This window comes from Triturus cristatus, chromosome 4_1, assembly GCF_964204655.1.
Source record: "Triturus cristatus chromosome 4_1, aTriCri1.1, whole genome shotgun sequence".
Taxonomy (NCBI): domain Eukaryota; kingdom Metazoa; phylum Chordata; class Amphibia; order Caudata; family Salamandridae; genus Triturus; species Triturus cristatus.
The window spans coordinates 1,319,625,908-1,319,650,019 of NC_140585.1; the positions used below are offsets into that span (position 1 = coordinate 1,319,625,908).

Sequence of the window (24,112 nt, forward strand, 5' to 3'; positions counted from 1 at the left end):
TCACAAATGCATAAGTTACCTACCTGCATTCTCCAATAGACATGACAAAGCAACATTTGGCCATGTACAGTGCAACACGTAAGTCGGTTCTGCAGTGCTCACTACGCACGCTTGCTACACTGCTCACTGCGTTCAAAACTGATGCAACAACAAAGAGTGTGTCACACATAGGAAAAGTGTTGACAGCTGTGGCCAAGGGACATACCCATGCACCATGCACAATGCACAGGGACTTGCAAAGTACAGACAAGGTAGATGACACTTGGCCCTGCTGTAGACAGCAGAAGGCAAACCTGTGACCACTGTACACTCAAACACCAACTCCACATGCCACCTACCTACCACAGGAACTCACATTCACTGTCATGCGAGCAGGCACCATGAGGGGCTAGACACATCACCTGGAAGACCCAATGACAAATCACACCACACCCAACAGCATGCCCGGTCACACACACCCCCCCCCCTTACACAAGCACACACCCCCGGGGCAGCCAACGCAAATTGGCACTCCCACAATGGATATGTGACACAACAAGACCAATCCATAGCCAAATAAGCATCCCAACACTCATCAGACAGGCCAAATAACCAGGAGTACATATCAATCTGTCCCCCGCAACATACCCATCCACAAGTGCACTGTGAGAGGAATGCTAGACATATCCAACTACCCAGAGGAACTGTGCCAACTTGAATATGTATGAAACATGGATGACGCATGTAACACCATTAACATTGTCTCTCTCTCACACACAGGGCAACGTCGTCGATCTCCCCCCAACACTGGGGGGGAAGAATCACAGGACCAGGCTCGGCGTGATGATGATCCCACCGGCAGCGACGACTCTCACCACACCGTGGATGACCCCGACCAACCTGGCCCCTCTGGTGCCCAAGCACCTGCAGCACCTGCGTCAGGTACAACTGTGCCAATCACCACCCCCATTCCTGCCACATCCCAGGATACACACAGGAGCCCTGCTCGCACACAACGCAGCCAGTCTGACCAGGAGGGACAAGGTACCCCGGGCACCCAGGAGGAGGCAGGCAACCCCGCAAATGCCATCCCTCAGGGGTCCCGGAGACCCAATGTGCCCACAACGGCAGGCCAGGCTCAAGTGGGCAGGGGTGGTGGGAGTGGAGGACGGCTGAGGCGCGAACCTGACCAGACAGCTGAGGAACCGGTTATGTCACCCGTCCGCAACATCCTGGACACATACCGGCGTGACACCAGGGGCATCAGCCAGGCCGCGGAGGCCCTCAATCACATTAAGAACCTGCAGGCCGAGCAATATGCCAGTCAACAGCAACACCAAGGACGAATGGAGGCAAGACTGGCTGAGCTTGTGGCGGTGCAAACGGATATGACCCGTGTACTCCGTCGGATTGCCGAAAACATGGGCAACCCTCCCTGTGCCACCAGGCGTAGATCACCACCAGACACAGGGAGGGATCAGGAGGAGGAGGATTTGTCCGACGGAGCATCCCAGACATCGTCACGGCCTGCTTCTGAGGGTCCCCGGAGGAAGGTGGGTCGTCCACGCAAAAGACCGTGAGAGTCAGCGGACCATCACCATCTCCCAGGTCACCTGACCTGGCACCTGGCCCTCTGGCGCAACAGCAGCACCTCATCCAATGAAATTCTCTGCCACATGGACTTGCTGGTCACTGTCTGACCAATGTTGACAAAGACTGTGGCATGGGCTCTGATGACTTCCAATGGCAAGGATCCCAACTCCCCCTGTGAACTTTGGATTACAGACACCCGGCAAGCACCACTTTACATCCCCCCAAACACGTACCCCAGCCCATAAAAATCTTAGAATTCACGAGATCATGCCGTCATTTAGCATTATTCCATTACATGTGTGTGTTGGAAAGTCAAACCATGCCTGAGTTTTTAAGTAACTCCAACCATGCATACCCTGGGGTCTGAGTCTGGCACAGGACACACATGGTTCACAATGTATCATCCAATACAGACATGGAGCACCATACTCACCCGTGATGGGCCCAACCAGCTGAGGGGGTGCCTGCACAACTGTGCGGACAGACCTATTTCGAAGAGCAACAGTCATGCGCAGAGGTCAGGGATCATGTGGAGTGTCCTGGGGTGGGAGTCCCAGGTATGTGTAGCCAGGTGGGAGAACTATGTCCTGCAAGCAGGAGTCAGGTGGATGTGGAGAATGGTGGCCAGGCCAAGGTTGGATGCATGGAGATGGCACAATGGGGTCTTGGATGACAGTGCCACAAGGTTGTGTTGGGGGCGTGGTCGTGGGCTGCATCCTGAGTGTGGGCGTGGATTGTGAAGGTCATCCTGCAGCTGACAGTGATCCATTGCAGCTATCTCTGTTGGACGGTGATGTGGCTGGGTCGCCGGATGTTGAAGCAGAGGTGTGCAGATGCACCCTGGATGTGGACAAGTCTCATGGGAGTTGTAACGTACTTCTCCCTAGAGTGCAGGGTAGGATTAGACACGGATGTTGAAGTTGACCTGTGGGATGGTCTGTCTTGCCTTGAGGTGGATCAAACTGTGGATCTTGTGCATAATGCAGAGTGTGCTGAAGCCTGAGGTACAGATGCTGGTGATCAGCATAGCACATGTGAGCAAGCATTCCATGATGCACACCAGCTCATGTGCGTGGACACTGTGTGCCTGTGCATGGCCCTTGCAGGTGGGACACAAGCAGTTGACCCAGCTGTAAGGGGACAATCTGCAGATGAACACCTCAGTCGTGTACAAGTCCAGCATCAGGTGTCCAACGTGCAGCCATCTGCCAATGGATACCATGCATTATTCAATATGAGAACTGGCAAGGACTGCGTCTTTGGGGAGGGTGAGGAGCACCTGCCTGTCAATGGGACACCAGATGATGATGAGATGCAGTGCGCATGTCATGGTGTAGAGGGGGACCCTGAACACATTGTAGACTGACACTCTGAGACATGATACCTGTGCCATGTGTCCCACAACGACACCATGCTACATGCAGAGGCCTGGAGTACCACTCACATGGCCATGTTGGGGTACAGAGCCCGTGGGGAGTAGGAAGGACATGACTTGGTTGGTGTGACAGGGCCTGGAAGGCTTGCCAGCGCTGTGTAGGCAGTTGGAGCTGCACACTCATTATGCAAAGGTGTTGTGTGGGCGATGAGTGCATGCCTGAGTGCATGCAACAGATGTATTGGATGGACATTGCTTGGTGGGTGGCCTCAACATCATGGTGTAGTGTGATGTGGCACATGCAAGGACATGAGGCACGTGCAATGTGCACGTAGCATGTGCAGACGGTCCAGCCTTTCCCACCGCAACTGTGTCACACACAAGCAGATTACACCAAAATGAATGGGTGGAGGGAGGAAGGGGGGTGCGTCTTAGAGGCGTGTGTGTGAGGGCAAATATAGAAACTCTGTGTGCTCTTGCTGCAGGGCCTGCAGCAGCAGGCGCCATGTCCTGAAAACCATGCCACAAGTTGCACACTAACACAAGCATGTCAGAAAGGACTACTGCAAAAGGTGTATGAGAAGGGAGGAGTGTCTGGTTCAACATGGCACACACACAGACAATGGATGCACATGCAGCAAAGTGGCCGTTGTGGAGACTGAGATGCCAAAATACCTACACAGCCATGTACATCATGTACAATACATATCATAATCCCTGACAAACAGCTTGCATCTTGCTGCTCTACACATAGACTCATATGCACAATCTGTGACAACTATGCCAGACATGCCGCATGCACAGTGGCAAGAGACCTGCATTGACAGAGATGAGGCACCTTGGAGGCTGAGGGACATCTCTATTAGTCATGTTTGCCGGAAGGCAAATGCATCTATATTAACAGATGCACAGGTCATGTGGATGAACATGTGGAACCTACACTGGCACCCCCCTTTGCACCACAGATGCAGGAAACCCATAGAACTGGCACACAAGTGACGGGTTTGAGGCAAACACCCCGTGCTGCTCACGGAGAGGCTGCAATACACCATTGAGCCACTAATGGGGATGTCCCACACTATGTCAACCCGGTGCATCCCGTATGTTTCCAAGAGCAGTGTTACACACTTTGATGCCTTCATCACAATCCACAATCACATTACAGATGACTGTCACCAAGTGTGACTATCAATTCAGGTGAATCCAGCTCCATGTCATGTGACCCATGGTGATTCTACATGTATGCTAAGTAACCAAACATGAACAGGAGCAGTGCACACACATTCCAAACACATAGCACACCCAAAAAGCCGTGGTGCATCCCTTACCCTAAGGTGATTTTTCGACATGTCCGTGCATGTTACGCTGATTCAGCACACGTTGCTGTATTCATGAGGAATAGCAGGAGCACAACAATGCCACCAGCAGACAGCATGCGCAAATACCTGGGGATGAGGGACACACAAGAAGTGAGCCAAAAGAAGCACATCCGCATGCATGGGCATGTACTCGACACGTAAAAGGTTGTCAACATGCTAGGTGAAAATAGTGTCTCAGGTAAGACATACTGTTATTACACCATCACTCGAGTGACACATCCAAACACACCTCTGACTCCCTTGCCATACATGCAGATGGACCCACACATTGCAACACATGCCACACAAGGCTGAATGCGTGCACACTTAGACACTGCAACTCACCACTAAGCAAAGAAGTTGCGTATGAGCCGACTCCGGATGTCCTCTTCCTCCTCCTCCTCAACATCACTTGCCTCGTCACCAAGCCCCTCGTCCTCCACGGGTGGATGTTCCTGCTCATCCGGATCCAGGATGAGTGTCACAGCTTTCTCCACTGCCATGTTGTGCAGCATGCAGCACAGGGGGAAGATTTTGCAGACCTTCACCGGTGCATATGGGAGTGCGCCGCCGGTCTTGTGGAGGCACCGGAATCGGCTCTTCAGGAGGCCAAAGGTCCTCTCTATCACTCGCCTGGTCTGCCCATGGGTGTTGTTGTACCGGTGATCAGCAGCCATTCTGGGGTTGCGGAGAGGCGTGATCAGCCATGGCATGTTGGGATAGCCAGAGTCCCCTACATGGAAACATCATGGACAGAATTGGGTCAGGAGAAGCAGTAAGACAGAAAGATGACGCTAAATGCAGAAGTAACATAGTATACCCACCAACAAGACATGCTCGTTCGTTGCACAGCTGCAGCATCATTTCAGGCACCCTGCTACGCCTCATGATGTAGGCATCGTGTGCTGATCCTGGAAAATGAGCACAGACATGGGAAATAACCATGTTAGCAAGACACACCACAAGGGCATTAATGGAGTGGTAATGTTTCCTGTTTCTATAGGCTACCTCCTGTGCCTGTGGTGGTACCAAAGTCACATGTGTCCCATCAATAGACCCAATGACATGGGGCATCCCTCCCAGGGCATAGAAGTCACCCTTGACACCTGTCAACTGCTCAGGAGTTGGGAAATGAATGAACTCATCCAGGTGAAGCAACATGGCCTCTAAAAAATCATGCAGGACATGGCTGAACATGGTCTGGGACATGCCACCAACATGAGCTATGGTCTCTTGAAACGTACCAGTGGCAAAGAAATGTAGGGCTGCCATCACCTTCATCTTGGGTGTCAGTGCAGTAGGATACCTGTGTAGCGGTTGGAGGTGTGGTGCCAGCCTTGCTGTCAAGTTCAGAATCAACCGTTGGGTGAAACGGTAGCGGCGTATACAGTCACGTTCCCTCAGGGCAGCCAAGTCTGGGATTGGTCGGGGGAGAGGCGGAGCCCTGCAGTAATTTGGAAGGGACAACGAAGAGTGAGTACAGTACAACAACACTGTCAATGTACTGAGCACATGTTGAACATCCAATACACATATGCAACATGCAGAGTCAGGTCTGTGCAATATATCCTGGACACGTATGCCAGGCAGGTGACACTTCTACCAAGAGCCAGCTACAAACGTGGATTCACAAGCTCTACGTGACATGGCATGAAACTAGCTGTGGGCCAGTGTAAGTGAACAGGCAGATGCATTACAGGAGTGACAGACATCCACATGTGTGCAGAATAAGGATGTTTATCATACAGACAGGTTGCGGAACACTAGAGGCACAGGTCACATGTCCCTGAAAAAAGGACAGACCACACACCTTGCCATGAAGGGGTACATGTCAAAACTGATCACACATACATTGATACTACGCAGATATGTCCTTGTCTCGCAAGTCCATGTTCGATGCATACATACGCACGTTACGTCTGATTCCACATGTGTCCTGGTGTGCATAATAGTGTGCCATTCCCATCCACACACATGCACATGTTGGATGCAGCAACTGCAGATGCATTTGACGGAACACCAACAGCAAGCTTATGGGAACACATGACACACACATGACATACTCACATCGTGCAACACCGGTAGTCACATGTCAGGTGTCATTATCCATGTACCTGGCATCACGGGACAGTTGCGGGTGTTGGCGACTGTGCCATGCCAGTGACGCAGTGCTCAACAAGTCTGTACTACATGCACACATGTCAAAGGTGTGAAGGGGATGTGTGGCACATAGTGCACCTTGACACATGACATGTGTACACAGCTCATCACACATCTATTGGGTTCAAACATGAGGAGATTTGTGCCACATCACAGCTTGACACACCTAGGCCCGAGACATGTAGGACTGCACTGACAATGACGTGATGTCCAGCCTCTGCCAAGTATGACAGCTCAATTCCTTTCTGTGTGCCACCTGTCACCAGTGTAAGGTGAGAAACGCACCGTACACATGCTCTGAGGGCGTGTGTAGGGTCCTTATCACTATGGTTGTGTCGCCGTAGGCGTACGCCATAGGGATACGGTCCGTACACGCGTGTGTAGGGTTCGTATCCCTATGGTAGTGCAGCCGTAGGTGTACGCCCTAGGGATACGGTCCGTAAAGGTGTCTGTAGGGTCCGTACCACTATGGTTGTGTCGCCGTAGGCGTATGCCATAGGGATACGGTCCGTACACACGTGTGTAGGGTCCGTACCACCGTACCACTATGGTTGTGTCGCCGTACGGGTACGCCCTAGGGATACGGTCCGTACACGCGTGTGCAGGGTCCGTACCACTTTGGTTTTTTTGCCGTATGCGTACGCCATAGTGATACGGTCCGTACACGCGTGTGTAGGGTCCGTACCACTATGGTTGCGTCGCCGTACGCGTACGCCATAGTGATACGGTCCGTACACGCGTGTGTAGGGTCTGTACCACTATGGTTGTGTCGCTGTACGCGTACGCCCTAAGGATACGGTCCGTACACGCGTGTGTAGGGTCTGTACCACTATGGTTGTGTCGCCGTAGGCGTACGCCATAGGGATACGGTCCGTACACGCGTGTGTAGGGTCTGTACCACTATGGTTGTGTCACCGTACGCGTACGCCCTAGGGATACGGTCCGTACACGCATGTGTAGGGTCTGTACCACTATGGTTGTGTCGCCGTAGGCGTACGCCATAGGGATACGGTCCGTACACGCGTGTGTAGGGTCCGTACCACTATGGTTGCGTCGCCGTAGGCGTACGCCCTAGGGATACGTTCCGTACACGCGTGTGTAGGGTCCGTACCACTATGGTTGTGTCGCCGTAGGCGTACGCCCTAGGGATACGGTCCGTACAGGCGTCTGTAGGGTCCGTACCACTATGGTTGTGTCGCCGTAGGCGTACGCCCTAGGGATACGGTCCGTACAGGCGTCTGTAGGGTCCGTACCACTATGGTTGTGTCGCCGTAGGCGTACGCCATAGGGATACGGTCCGTACACGCGTGTGTAGGGTCCGTACCACTATGGTTGTGTCGCCGTATGTGTATGCCCTAGGGATACGGTCCGTACACGCGTGTGTAGGGTCCGTACCACTATGGTTGTGTTGCCGTAGGCATACGCCATAGGGATACGGTCCGTACACACGTGTGTAGGGTCTGTACCACTATGGTTGTGTCGCCGTAGGCGTACGCCCTAGGGATACGGTCCGTACAGGTGTCTGTAGGGTCCGTACCACTATGGTTGTGTCGCCGTAGGCGTATGCCATAGGGATACGGTCCGTACACGCGTGTGTAGGGTCCGTATCCCTATGGTAGTGCAGCCGTAGGCGTACGCCCTAGGGATACGGTCCATACAGGCATCTGTAGGGTCCGTACCACTATGGTTGTGTCGCCGTAGGCGTACACCATAGGGATACGGTCCGTACAGGTGTCTGTAGGGTCCGTATCACTATGGCGTACACCTACGGCGACACAACCATAGTGATACGGCCCCTACACACGCGTGTACGGACCGTATCCCTATGGCGTACGCGTATGGCGACACAACCATGGTGATACGGACCCTACACATGCCTGTACGGACCCTATCACTGGAGTAGTGGTGCCCTAGGGGCGTGGAACGCTCCGTACCTGTGTGTGTATAGTGAAATTACATAGGGGACACATGAGGGACAATTATAAGGGCCTAAATGCATGCTGGTTGTCATGGAGACCCAGTTTCAAGTTCAAATTTTTTCATCAGGTGGCCAGCAGAACTCGGTTGGAGACAATAGACAAAGTTGCAAAGTGGTTGTTGACTTGACATCATGCTCATTTTTTAAAACATGCAAAGGCACCCACTTGGGTAGGTTTAAAGGGATTGGAAGAAACGTAGGATGCAAATGAGATTGACCAATCACTCTGTCCTCCTGTAAATGAAACTGGCCAGCAAGGCAAATATAAGGCAGCCAGGCCCCATGAGACAGCACTTGCCTGCACAACCTTTCATTCCACACCACTGCTGCTGCTCGTGATTCCTCTGGCACCATGTCCAGGTCTGTGAAGAGGGCCCAGCCATTCACCCAGGAGGAGAACCAGGCCCTGCTGGATGTGATCCTCCCACAGTACCCTTGCCTGTATCGGAGACCAGGGGAGCAGGTAAGTGCTGACTCCATTAGCTTAGACTGTGACCCTTTTTTGTGACTATCACTTCTGGCATTGTGTCCAGGTGTGACAGACATGCAATGTTCTTTGGAGTGGGTCCCGGGGGGGAATGCCTCATGTCTCCCATGCAGAGCATGCTGTAGTGCATGTCTGCACTCCTCACTTGCATAGTGCTTACTGTGACAATCACTGCATGGTGCATGCCACATTCAGCCTGGCTAATCCTCTTGGGAATGTTGTTTCTACAGTCCTGATATGATTCTGTGGTCCCCCCAGTGTGACAGGTGACTGTACCCACAGATGTGTGTGAGTTGAGTGTACCTGTGGTGAGAGTGTCCAAATGATGTGTTCGGCCCCTGGACAATGGAGTGTGTATAAGTCCCCTGTCATGTGGGTGAGTGTCTATGTGGAGTGTTGCACCCCAGCTGCATGAGGGATGCATACACCCTACCCATCTGATGTGTGCAGGGAGCAGTGCTGTATGTCTGACGTGCTGAGCCTGCCCCACACCTGTGACACCCCCCAGTCTGGTGGCACATGTGCAGAGTGATGTTTGTACCCGCTGTTGCCAATGGCAGGTGATTGTCCTGTGCCTGTGTGTGTCTGTGTACCCTGCTGAGGTTGCGTCAGTGGCCTGGGGCATGTGACTGCTTTGAGGTGCTGTACATAATCGTGGTGTAGCTTGTGATGCACAGTGTGAGCCGGGATCAGTGATTGTGTTGCACCCCTCATTCCACCTGTGTACTTTCAATGCCACGTAGTGCATTTGGCCGTCCCCAGAGGATGATGTCCCTATGACAAAGGTGCAATGAGTTTGCTGCATACTATGCCCTGTTCAAACCAGCCAAATTGTTCAAATGTGTGTCTCTGTGACATGGAGCAGGTGTATTGATGTTGTCTCACTTTGTCATCCTCACAGGTAGGCGTCTATGCCAAGGGGGAGATCTGGAAGCAAGCCGTCAGTGCCGTGAGGTCGGTGGAGGGTCGGAGGCGGCGCCTGGCCCAGGTGAGGAAACGCTGGCAGGATATCTGGTGCTGGACCAGGAGGATCGCCCGGGTCCTGCTGGGGGACTCACCAGAGAGCCATAAGAACCGTGGGCGCCGGCGTCTGACCCACCAGATGAAGCGTGTCCTCGTGGTGGTCTTCCCTGACTTGGATAGGCGCTTAGCGGAGAAGCAGCAGCAGGAAGGGGGTAGGTACATGTGTGTTTGTTGTGTGTCACCAGCTTTTGGAAGTGCGCAGTTGCATGGATACACTGCCAGGGTTTGTGCAGTACATATCCTGTTCCCCCCAGTTAACCGGTGCTGTTCTTCCTCCCTTCCCCTTCTTGACATGTGTTCCCTGGTCTGTGTGTAGTCACTCTTGCACAAGGTTATCTAGGCTGCCAGTTAATCCAAGTGCCCAATGCTTGCAGCATCATGTGTGGGGGTGGTGTGTAACATGTGTTGGGCCCTTGCCTGTGCCCTGGCCAGTTCAGTCAATGTGGGGTCCATGTTAGTTGGCACTGATGCTGAGTCCCGACATAGGAGTGTGTCTGAAAATTGTACTGCCTTTCAGCATGCATGACCAATGTTGTGCCCTCAGACATGATGTGCATGAGTGGGAGATATGCATAGTGCAGGGACGTTTGCTTCTGTTGCAGTCATATCCATCCAGGACCATGGAGGAGTGTGGCCACTGCAGTCCCCTGGGGCACCTTTTCCTAGGTATCATGTGTGTCATCCAACAATGTGGACTTTCTCTGTGTCTTCAGCATAGGTGGGGCTCTGTGGCATTGTACCCTGGCCTCATTTGTATTTACGTTAAGTGTGCTACATGTGTCCACTGTACAGGGTGACCCAATTTGGCTTGTGCATACTCACAGTGGCCGGTGCCTGTGTGTTTTGGTACAACTATCTGATGATGGTTGTTTGTCAATTATATGGGTGGACAGGCGCACGAGGGTTAGTTCGTGTACATTCAGGATTTATTGAAGGGCATTTTAGTAATCCCCAAATAAGAGGTGTAAGTACTTCCTCTGTGTCACTCACATTGTCTCAGGTGGGGGGGTTGTGCGGGCAAGGCCTACATGTCCAAACCGTATGTGTCCTTGCCAGGTCTGGCCTGTGTGTGATGATTGTCTGAACATACACTCAACATGCAGTGACACAGTCATGTTGGGCAGGGTTTAATGTATTTGCTAAGCAGCATGTGCCAAAAGTTAAAAGACATGGTTCCTGCTCATCCCTTTTTTGGCTACGGTGTGTGGTCCAGATGCAGTACTCGACTGTCCCCAGAGGCTAGCTCCTCTGTCTAATTTGATATCAAGTTCTTTGCTGTTGTGTCATGCTCTCCATTGTTTCTCAGTGGCATGGTGGGTCAACCAACTGTGTGGTGCAGGGCCTACATATGTGCGTAGTATTGTAAATGTTACTCATGTTGCTTTTCATGCTATGCACTGTGACCTATGTCGTTTTGAATCATGTGTCATATGTATACAGGTGTCTGATTATTTCCTGTCTCTTCACCTTGCCCACAGCATCGTCGGCGCCCCCTACATTCCCATCACCCGCCTCCCAGTTGCTCTGGTCCCTTCCATCCGTGCTAGGGGCCAACAGGTCTCCTTCGGGCCAGGCACCGCACCCCCTGCCCCTGTCTCCCCTGCTGCCGTCAATGCTGAGTCTGTGGACATTCTGCGGCAGTTGCAGGTTGGTCAGACATCGATGCTTACTGTCCTCCATGGCCACACCACACTGCTGACTAGGGGTGGGCGGAATTTGCGTAATCGCGTTACGCAAATCTCCGCAAAACGGTAAAAAATCTCTGCGAACATGCAGAAATTCCGCGAACACGCGGAATTGCATGTTCGCGATGCTTTTTTCCTGTTCACAGTTGCTTTTGCGTGCTCGGGGAGAAATATCTTGCGAACACGCATTTTGAGAACGCGAACAAGAAAAAATTTCGCGAAGTCGCGGAAAGCAGAATTTTGGGCATTTTCGCGTTCTCCGCGGAACGCCAAATTACCGAAATTCCGCAAATTCCGCGAGCGGAACAGAATTTACCGCCCAGGCCTACTGCTGACACAGATGGTGTCGTACTTGGAGGGCATGTCAGCAGCGATGTCTGATCAACGGATGTTGCTGAGGTCCATAGACTCGTCACTGACTGCATCAGTGGATCTCCAGCAGCGCTCCGTCCCCCCCCACCCCTGCACCATCCACACTTCCCACTCCCATGCTTGTCCCACGCACACCCAGACGTCCCCATGCACGTACCCCACCAGACACAGGCAGCACACCACCAGGGAATGCCAAGCGCACTCCTCCAGTCATGCACACACAGGGGGAAGTAGGCACACCCACTGGGTCTGGGGGCAAATGGCAGGCACGCAGCCACAGTGGGAGTCCACAGTCCTCAAGACCCACTTCCTCCAAAACCACTCCCCTTAGCTCCCCTGCCTAACAGTCGGACAAGGAGTCCTTCATGGCCAGTCTGTCCCTCAGCCCCAGTGTGACACCACCCCGCAAGCGGTCGAGAGAGTCCCCGGGCAGGGGAGTTGAGTCCCCCCCTGTCCACACCCTCCCCCAGTAGCGCTGCAACCCATCCCTCTGACCCCCCCCTCCTTGGGGCCTGTGGTTCATTCGGGTGCAGGGGAGATGCTGGGAGACCATGCCACCGTATGCAGCGCCATCCTCACCACCACCTTTGGCGCTGCCCCACCCCCTGTGGTGGAGTCGTCCGTCCCTGCACCCACAACACCTACCCTTGCCCCTCCTGTCCCTGCGGTGCCTGGTCCTCCCCCCCCATGATGCCCCCCCTTCTGTGGATGAAATGGAATAGTGAACTGTGCAGGCAAGCTAGGGGAGACACGTCCCTAAGTGTCCCCCACCAGGACTTTTCACATGGCCTGGCCTATGGGCCCTCTATATTCTGGACATTCATTTAGCAAATATTATTTTCTGCTGAATAAAGCATTTTGTTTTTCTTTTGCACACTAATGCTTTCCTGGACTTGCTGTTGGTGGTGATGCTTCATGATTTTGGGTGGTGATAATGTGTTAGGTGTCTGGGAAATGTTGTAGTGTGCTGCTCATGGGGTGGACCCTGGTATCTGTGTGCCATCACAAGGGCTCTGCAAATAATCCTTAGTCATGTGTGCTCTTACTGTATGGTGATTTTGTCCCAAGGTGTGTTCCTTCCTCTGTGGACCCTGACATCTTCCCTGCAGGCTGTTTCCCAATTGTTGTGCTGAGCTGTGTCTACATATCCTGGGTGTGTGACGGATCCCTTCAACTTTGGCCATGCATGCTCAGCAATGTCTCCACCTGCATCATTTGTGGCATCCTTGGTGGTCACTGTACTAGTGTATGGAGTATATTGACATGACTTCATGTGGACATGTTCCCTTTTACGCCCTATGCATGTGTGTACTCCCAGCCTCTCACACATGTGTTACGTGTTCTGCAGGGTCTTTGGTCACCTGACTGACAATTGTGGGCATTGTATCTGTGGGTACTCCACCCTTTTTCTGTCTCTAGGCACTGCTGGGAGGACTCTGCACACACCCCTCTCATGTCTGGGCACTGCTGGGAGGACTCTGCACAAACCCCTCCATGGGAGGCAACAACTTGTTGGCTGCCCCAGCACCTGTACATTCCTATCAGTCCTGGAATGTGTGTGACAGTGTGTGTTCCCCTTGGGTCTCTTAGTTTAGTAGGGTGGCACATGAGTATACAGTCTTGTTGCATGCTCTCATTGTGTTTATTGTGCTGCCAGCACCAGGGGTGGGTATGCATGTGTCATTTGTCATCACACCCACATGTGGTGTGTCATGCAGTGGGGGATGGACATCCACCCTCATGGGAGTGGGACACTGCTGTCAGTGATGTGTTGGCATGCCACTCTCAATATTGTCGCACTTTGTGTATGCCTTCATGCACCCATGGTGTTTTGCTAATTGTAGGATGGTGTACACACCACCATGTCTCTGTCCACTGCTGGGGGGACTCTGCACCCACCCCTCCTATGTCTGGGCACTGCTGGGAGGACTCTGCACCCACCCCTCCTATGTCTGGGCACTGCTGGGAGGACTCTGCACCCACCCCTCCTATGTCTGGGCACTGCTGGGGGGACTCTGCACACACCCCTCCTATGTCTGGGCACTGCTGGGAGTGATAGGCACCCACCCCTCCTATGTCTGGGCACTGCTGGGGGGACTCTGCACCCACCGCTCCTATGTCTGGGCACTGCTGGGAGTGATAGGCACCCACCCCTCCTATGTCTCGGCACTGCTGGGGGGACTCTGCACCCACCCCTCCTATGTCTGGGCACCGCTGGGAGTGATAGGCACCCACCCCTCCTATGTCTGGGCACTGCTGGGAGGACTCTGCACCCACCCCTCCTATGTCTGGGCACTGCTGGGAGACCTCTGCACCCACCCCTCCTATGTCTGGGAACTGCTGGGAGTGATAGGCACCCACCCCTCCTATGTCTGGGCACTGCTGGGGGGACTCTGCACACACCCCTCCTATGTCTGGGCACTGCTGGGAGGACTCTGCACCCACCCCTCCGAATCCGGGGAACTGCTGGGGGGACTCTGCGCCCACCCCTCCTATGTCTGGGCACTGCTGGGAGTGATAGGCACCCATCCCTCCTATGTCTGGGCACTGCTTGGGGGACTCTGCACCCACCCCTCCTATGTCTGGGCACTGCTGGGAGTGATAGGCACCCACCCCTCCTATGTCTGGGCACTGCTGGGGGGACTCTGCACCCACCCCTCCTATGTCAGGGCACTGCTGGGGCTGATGGCCACACCCCCCTATGTGTCTGTCCACTGGTGTGGTACGAGCCGTACCCACGTCCTAAGGCCTGGGTATGGGCCCTACCCCTACGGCACCCCAACAATGGTGGGACGGCACATGCGTTTTGGACGTGGGTACGGGTCGTACCCCCATTGTTGGGGTGCCGTAGGGGTACGTACCGTACCCATGCCTTTAGGACGTGGGTACGGCTCGTACCAAGTGTACCCCTACATCACCACTGCAATGGTGGTACGGGCTGTACCCATGCCTGTGGGACGTGGGTACGGGCCATGCCACCATTGTGGCGGTGACGTAGAGGTACGGCCCATACCCAGGCCTTTAGGACGTGGGTACGAGTCGTACCCCCATTGTTGGGATGCCGTAGGGGTACGTACCGTACCCATGCCTTTAGGACGTGGGTACGGCCCGTACCACGCGTACCCCTACATCACCACTGCAATGGTGGTACGGGCCGTACCCACGCTCGGGGGGCCTGGGTGTGGGCCGTGCCACCATTGTGGCGGTGGCGTAGGGGTACGTGTGGTACGGGCCGTACCCACGCTCTTCAGGCGTGGGTACAGTTCGTACCCTTACGTCAGCCCAACAATGGCAGTACGGCCCGTACCCACGCCTTTGGGACGTGGGTACGGGCCGTACCGCCATTGTTGGGGTGCCGTAGGGGTACGGCCCGTACCCATGCCTTAGGCGCATGGGTACGGGTCGTACCACGCCCACCCCTACGTCACCCCAACAATGGCGGTAAGGCCCGGACCCATGCCTTTGGGATGTGGGTACGGGCCGTACCGCCATTGTTGGGCTGACGTAGGGGTGGGTGTGGTACGACCCGTACCCACGCTCTTAAGGCGTGGGTACGGTGCGTACCACAATAGTTGTGATGCCGGTTCGCGTCCATGTTGACTTCCGTTGTGGCGGACGAAGGCCTTGGTGGAGACGCCCCCACCCCTGAAGTGACCAGGCCCTGGGGGTCAGGTATTTACAGGGCATGTGTGATTTTGGACTTGGGTGGGGGTTATGTTTCCTGCCCCTGCCCCCCCCTTTGCCCCTGGGTGTTGTTCTGACCTTCTGCGGCGTCTGCGTCGGTTCCTGTACACCAGGTGGACTGCTATGAGGGCCGGGATGACACGTAGGTTGGGGTCCATGGCTGTCCGTCACGTACAGGTGCTCCTTCTGAGCGTCGTCCTGATTTCCCGGCAGTTTTTGGCTGCCGTAAAATATTGTCCGTGCGGAGTGACGTCGGCACGAATCGTACTTGCTGGTTCGTGAAACGCTGCCTGACTCCGTCCGGACGTCACGTCCGCGGTGTCCCGGATCGGTATTGTGGGTATTTTTAGGACGGTCGGTGGTTTTTACGATTCGTACGCAAATGGTGTTTGCGTACGAATCGTACTTGCATGTTTGTAGGGTATTTTTCCCGGGTACGAGTCGGACGGAGAAAACGCTCCGTCCGACGGTTCGTACCCGGGTTTTAACGGATCGGAATCGGCACCTAAGTGTGGACAGTAAAGTATAGACTTACTATGCTTAATTCCACATCTATGCACTTTAGAGATGCATACATTTTGGCGCTCGTTATTTTTACCAAGACATTCTGCAGTCCAATTTAAGGTGGGATGCAATTCTAGCTTCAGCCCTTCTTTTTCTGCCTTTATCTCGTTTCTGCATCAGCCTGTCCTTCTTGTGCCTACAATTTCAGTTTTTACATCTGACTAAAAACAGCACTAGCTGTAATAGAACACATGATAGTACAATAGAGTAAACTGAGGGGCTGTGGGTGTTGATTTGCGCAGTTATACACTGAATGTTTTCTTGACTTAATTAAACGACCCAGGGAGCAGGCTGAGCAACAAATTAACCTCTTCAATGCCCGTGACGAGCTGGTCTCGTCATGGGCCGCGGTTGCGCTGTGCCCATGACGAGACCAGCTCGTCATAAACCCCGCCCGCTAATACAACGGCCGGCACAGGGCGGGGAAAGGGGCGGGCACTGAAGGGGTTAAATGTAAAGTTCAGTGAAGTAATCCAAAGTATTCAGCAGTTCTTTATTTACAATCTTCAATCTATTCTAGCGTATCTTCTTAAAGCCCTGGTGATTCGCTAGAGTAGAACGAAGACTGCAAACAAAGAACTACCAAATACTCTGGATTAGAAACTTTGTTGGGCTTTTTGAGTTCCAGACTTTTACCAGGACTAATCCAATTGAAGTATTCAACCTGGGCTCCATCGTGGTTGGACTGAAATTGCACCTTGGTCCTTGTGTACCATGACTGTTGACTTAAATTGGATGCTTATTATCACATGTTCCTCTTATTGGATTGATTTTGCTTTGGTCTTACTTCACTCATTACATTTTTATTTTAAAATTGATTTTCGGGTTTTATTGTGCTTTGGGTTACTTGGTGTGAAGTTTATGCACTGCTTAAATACTTTAAACATTGCTTTTGATTTAAGCCTGAATGCTTTGTGTCATGTTACCAAGGATTGCGCACTACTTTATTTATTTTAATTTGAGTGACATCTAGCAGGTGATATCCTTAGCCTTTCAGGTGTAGACTTGTCCAGACAAAACAATAATCCACTTTCCTATATCCATCATTCCATTATATCTATAAAGTTTGTGGCGTATTATTCGTCACGCATCTGATAATAAACACCATGACCATTTCTTTTAGAAAGTGCAGAGTTTAGGAGGTATAATAAGGTTATAGTGACTACTGGTTAAGCTAAAATCATATTCTTATACAACATCTTAATGCGCCTTGTACGGTCCTGTCATGCTGTTTTGGTACTAAGATCATCTCATCTATTTAGCAATATGGGAAATCCAAGTTTCAGCGTATACCTGATTATCACATAGAGCTGCTAACTGCCCAGCTTCCTTTGTGTGCCCGGAAAGCTGAAAATATGTTATTGATTCTGCAGGATAGTTCCCAGGTGAAGTGTAGGATTTTGGCATAGTTCATTATTTTGCACATATGTTGCAACTCAAAATCATAGATTTGAAAAAAAAATGTTAGTGCACTATTTGAGACCACTTTTTGCAACCTATCTCACTGTACATATGGTCCCATGTGACTTAGACTTGAAGCCTAAGGTTCCCTGTCATACCTCTGATGGTAATATCCGCTTTCACATGTTTTAGCCCCTTTGTCTTTTTGGAATTCTGAATTTTCTCATTAGGTGGTGTGAAATTAACTTATGAATGTACTCAATTGTCCTAGGACCCATCTGTACCCCTCTCTTGTCCCCACTCTCATTTTCACTATTCTGTTTCTTCTCCCTGCACCAATGACAGCTCTGAATTCTTTCGAGGAAACCTCTCACTTCCTTAGTGACTTGATTTTAATGCCTTTGTGCCATTTACTGACCCATTATGACATTTCATACTATTTTGTTAAAGCTTATGGGCAAATATTTGGTCCATTAATGTGATAGTAGCTAAGAGCCATGTGAAAAGGAAAAAAGGGGTGGAGAAGTAGCCCAAAGACCCAGAGTCAACAACAAGGATAATGACAAATACATGTGCAAAAACAAGGTGAATGATAGCTTTGTGTCAGCTTACCACAATGGAGAAACTGTGGAGTGAGTGGAGTCGAATGTGGACAAGAAAAGCATATTCCCCAAAAGACTCTCGGTGAATAAAAAATATCAAACATCTTTCTGAGATCCCCTGCCCCACCAGTACAGTTGTCAACAACTCACAGTGGTCTATACAGCTCTCCTGCATAATCTGAAAAGGGCGGTTATCAGTGTGGACACAGGCACAACTTTTGCTTGATACAGCTTGGCATCCAGTGATACCCCTGAATGTGCTCTAAATCCCTGTGTTTATCTAGTTTTGTATAGAGTGAAATCGATCCGAAGGTATCAGAACACTTTACATGAGCACCGGTTGCATTAAAGATGGACACATTCATTCTCTTAGGCACGGGGAAATTAAGTGATATGCCCGGAATCACAGGCTGTTGAGCGCCCTTGCCAAGCCTCAAACCCTGTTATCCAATTTCAAGGTTGACCAATCTTCCCATTAGATCACATCCTCTCCCCAGTCACTTGACTATGTTCAGCAGTAATAAGCATGTGTGTGCAGCTAGTCCATTCAGGTAAAGTTCTAGTCCAAAATATTTGCTACAAAACATATATTTTTCCAGAATGTCCATGCCAAAATGGAAACTTTGTACACTTAAAATTGATATAACTACAATGCCTATTACGAAAATAATTTCAACAATAATTTACTAGGTTTAAAACAGCCTTATAAAGAAGAAATCAACATACTACAAAAAATATTTTTTTCCATAATATTGTTAAAATAATGAAATCATATTTTAATGAAAAACAATGAAAAATCAGTTACAAAAACAATTAGGTAATCTAAATTAGTTAAAAATGTGTTTTCAGACAAAAATAAATATAGTTACTATATTTGTCATTTGTTTAGAAAAAGTATACTTTGTTCTCCATTTATGAAAAATTGAAATACAAGATATATTTTAAATGAAATATATTTATATGTACCACCACGTACATTAAAAATAAAACATAACACAATTATATACTTTAAAACGTGTCATAAGTAATTGCAATATTCTATGAAATCTACAATATAAAAATACAACATTTTTATTTAGAAAACATCAACAATTTAAAAACATATAGTAAATGCAGAATTTTAAATGAAACACCTAAATCTCAAAAACATACTCTCAACTCGTTCAACCATAGTAAATCATTATAATCATATATTAATATTAAATTGTTTAAATGCTTTAATAAATTACCTAAGCATCTGCAAATTAATTGCAAAAGTCAATAAATAAAAGCTAAAATATCAAAAGTGTCAAATTATACTTTTGTCATTGCACTTCTACAAAAACGATACAAACATGTGTGTACGTGTGGGTGTGTGTATTAATGTGTGTTTGAGATTTGGAAATGTCCTGTTTTCCATCCAGTTGTAAGAGAACTGTGGAAACTCCAGATAGTTTGGCTTCAGTCCAGCAAATGCTGGGGACAGTGCATATGTTTGGGGGAAGTGTCATATTCACCATTCTAAATCAAGCCATAGTAACTATGAAGAAAGTACCTTAAATTGGGGGGCATATTTAATATTATGACTCCAGCCCCAGGGGTAAGGGTGAGATTTGCCGTACAAAAAACAGCCCTACGGTCATTAGGAAACACACACAAATTTGGGAGTGGAGGGGAAGGAAATTACGATTTGAACTACTCAGCTCAAACTTGCTGTGCTCAAGTACTTAATGTATGCCAAATACCCATATTTGTCTCGTCTATTCTGAATATTCAAGACTGTTTATTAATTCAAGTTCTATGACCATGTAGGCATTCCACTCTGTTTGCCACCGAAGTATTCCTGCAATCACTGATGTCATTTCTTCACTTCTAGTGGTGTGCAAAACTGCAGCATTTTCTTTGTTAAATTTCACAAAATTACATAAATCTCGCTTTTAACGCAAAATGTATTTCCCTGGTATTTTGTGTGACTTGCTACACAAGTGGGGTACGTTGTGTAATGTCATGCAAGGTACTGGGAGGAGTCTCATTTGAGCAGAAAATGGCTCCTGCCAAGACTTTGTCCATCTCAATCAGTCTCCCACTGGTAAACATTAAGAAGCACTGTGTGATCACATTTTTGACTATTTCACACTTCATTTGTTTAGTTCAAATTGTCCCAGACATACCCAGTTCCTGTATCACAGCCAGAATTTTTCCCTTGTTGTCTAGCCCTAGATAAGGTGAGACTATGATTTAGATTTACCTGCTGCATGAACAAATGACATTCTACAAACCTTCAAATTTCTCTAAACTATTGCTACGTTTATAACCATATCAAGAAGAACGGGCCCATGGAGATTTATCTGCAATACACGCGTTTTACATTGTGCAAGTCATAACATCTCATTGGGCTTTAGTTCATACCAAGGCATTTCATCTTGATGGCCTCTTGAGAGGTTGGCTTGGCAGCTCGCATTCATTTCTAGGTTAAGATGAGTATATCTTCCATAGTACCATAGTTCCAGTATTTAATTGAGTATCTATGAGCCAACATTCCAAAATGCCTAAATGAGCAGATATTCTTCTAGAGAAAGAATCTCATGGGTAGTGATCTTTAATTTCGTAATTTTGCTGTTCTTATGGGCGAGGGTGCTCTCTTTTGGAATTCTTATTTCTTATGACTAGTTGGGTATCCCAAGTAGCAGAAATGCAGCATAGAAAGCATAATTTAAATACGATTTTCTGCTGCTCATCGCCATATTGAGGTAATATTCTCTATGCAGCGGAAGATTTTCCTAGATCAACATTGTTACTGGATTTTTAAATGCAACTATATAGTACTCTAAGATAGTAAGGCCCACATTATGATGTCAGGCGGAGAGCCATCCGACAGCTCATCGGAATGTTTCTGCCTGACATCATAGGTTTCCGCCCGACCACCGTATTATGATACTGATGGTTGAAGGGAAGCCCACAGGGGAATTCCGCCCCCTTTCGGCGGGCTCAGGGAGGCTGATGGGGCAGGGCGAAATTGTAATCCCAAAATGGCAGCATCGCCAGTCTTGACTCCACAGTCGGAATTACAATGCTGCTTTCTGCCTGCGCTTTCATGGTGGTCCGCTGACCATGAATAGGCAGGCAGAAAGTGACTTTAGGGTGCACCTAGCAGGGCCCCCTTGGCCCTCTACTATGGGGCCTGTGCCCCCCTAAACATCCCTGCACCATGTGACAGGCACCGAATAGTGCCTTCAGCACAATGCCGGGATGTTTAAAAACATTCATTTTTCTGCTGCGGCGCTTTTCCGGCCGCCACACAAGCTGCAGTAGAAAAATGGATGTTTCCGACTGCCCATAGGGTGGTCACATCTTAATACTGTAGGTGGAAACGCCGACTAATAGTCGGGCGGATTCCATTCCATTGTGGTGTTGGTCTGACCGACATCGTAATAGGGCCCTAGGTATTTACTGCTATAAAATGTTGTCCTACATTCATTTTGCTGCCTGTGCACACAGAGAAATATCACCATACAGCCACATCTCCTTTACCATCATCAATTGCATGGTTTACTATTGTGCTTTGGCCATTCAGTAACTGCAACCCTCATTCCACCACCAGCACTACGGCTGACATACAAACAAACGTGGGTTAGGGGTGCACCGTGAGGTAAAGTTGCATGTTCCAAGCCATATTACTGTGCGATTTGTTAGGCAATGTATGTCATAGAGCACTAGCTTGTAACCTTATTGTCAACGTGGTTTACAGTGTGTGACACAAATTTGTGTATGTACTGCTCGATGCATTATAGTGTCACAGTGCTCTGATAACATGAGCTGTAAACTTCCCTAGCATATTTCAGGGTACTCTCTTTATTTGCTATAGCGGTGCATGTGTTTTCTTGCTCTCACACCCTTTTTCAAAGATTTCCAGCCATGTATAAAAATGCTTCTTATCTCATGCATTTAAATGCCAATGAAAACCAGGATTGGCAAAGCCAGCAGCTTTGCTTTCCTAAAGGTGAGACCTAATGTCTTCGCGAATGCTTGTTTTAAATTGTTCATTGTGAGCATATTTGGAACGCTCATCAGTGCAGAAAATATATTTTCCAGACACATTTGTAATTCACAGATACATCAACAAAACAAGTAGTGGTGGCACTTCATAGGCCAGCAATCAAGTTCTCTTCAGATAAAGAAAACATGCATAACCAGGGACGCATTATCAACTGGATCATGCGCACGGATCACTAAAATCAGAGAGCATTTGTTTATTTATTCCATGTCATGGGTAGGCTGAGTGAAAGTTAGATTTTTTGGTAGAAAACAACAGACTTGATACATCACCGACTACTAGATGGGACACTTTGAAAGCAACACTGAGAGTGATTATGATGGGCATGATGTTGCATATAAACAAACAACTCCATGAACAATCGACATGTATAGAACTTGAAATCGAGGACACAGAGAATGCCCTCAGGAGAACCAAGGGCACTGCTACCTTATCACGGAAATAGATAGATATCTCGAAGGTCGAGAAAACCTGTAGTAAGAACCATGCAGGGAAAGAGTTAGCGAACTGCCTAAAATACACTAAAGGGAAAGCCATAATACATCCCATGAGAAACAAGAAAGATAGTACCTAGACGTCCAACATTCTTTGGTCCTTTCAGGAATATTGTTCCACACTATACAACTCCAACAGGATGGTTAATCCTGATGACTGTAGAGACAATACCTTTCCAAGATTACCATTCCTTCCATCGCTCTGAACGAAATAGATGCCCGATGCACCTTCTAACCAAATTGGAATTAGAAAAGCGGGAACGCCTCTGCCTTAGTTTTCGCTTCCTGGCTGATATCTGTTGTGCTGGGGTGGACTCAGTCCCCCAGCGGACACCGCTGTACCAGAGTAACGAGGAAGGAGCCTCCTGCCAGCTCAAAGACGCTAACAGTCTTCCGCAGTGCAGGAAGCTTGCAGTCATGCCCGGGCAAAGCCCGGACCAAGGGCGGGCTCATCTGGGCCTGTCCGTTGCTGGACGAGGCTGGGCTGGCCCTCCCTCTTTTAAGTTTGGCATTTTATCTGGAATATCAACAGACCCTGGATTTTTCTAAGAGGGAAGACGGACGGACAGGTCTTTGTTTCTCTTTTTTTCTTTTTTCCCTGTAATTAACAATGGATGAACCAGCATACAAACGAGGCATGGACATGGGCAAACACAAATTAGTCCAGGCAACTGGGACGGGGCCTCTAAAACAAGCAGTCTCTACCAAAGCAATTACAAGTTATCTAACCAATGCCATTGGTTTACTGAACAATGAAACTACCACTGCAGAGGAAAGATTGGCCGCGACTGAGTCTGCCCTATACAACGTTATGGACAGAGCTACCGAGAAAGATGCCTGAACAGGCAAATGAACTGCCCCCAAAAGAAAATATTTGCAGCACCCTGTGTTTTTAATGATTCACTTTTGTTCAGTGAAGATTCCCGGATAGGTGGGGCGCTAGGTGGCGCTAAACCAAGATGGCCGCACTGTAGTGAGGCTCCTGCCCGACCGGGCACTATCACCATCCTTCACGTTATCCTGACCAGACTGTTCCACCTACAACCCTCACCGATGTACGTGTGAGAACCTGCGGAGTCCAACGGTGTCAAAAACGGAGCGCTTGCACCCTGGCGAGCCGAGATAGCTGAGGTTGTTCTGGGGAGCGGAGGACGGCCCCAACGCGTAACCTGACCTGATCGGCAGCTGCCCACTAGGAGATCCCGGGGATCGGGGGCCTGCTTCGGGCTGCGGAGGCGGAGGCCCGCTGGGGGTGCCGTGTCACTGAGTAGGGGGCACTGGGCTGCCTGCGGCGCTGCCGCCCGACTGCTGCCTGGGTGAGAGG

The 24,112-nt window shown here is 49.9% G+C and overlaps 1 protein-coding gene across 2 annotated transcripts in view; it reads right to left on the bottom strand.

The window, feature by feature from the left end:
* LOC146856621 (endogenous retrovirus group PABLB member 1 Env polyprotein-like) overlaps positions 1 to 23,165 on the bottom strand; it is a 79,325-nt gene extending 56,160 nt beyond the window's left edge. For both annotated transcript variants that reach the window (XM_085650755.1, XM_085650756.1), the window contains exon 1: positions 22,961 to 23,165. The gene's annotated coding sequence lies outside the window, so the exon portion shown is untranslated. The remainder of the gene's footprint in view (positions 1 to 22,960) is intronic.
* Positions 23,166 to 24,112: the final 947 nt, after the last annotated feature.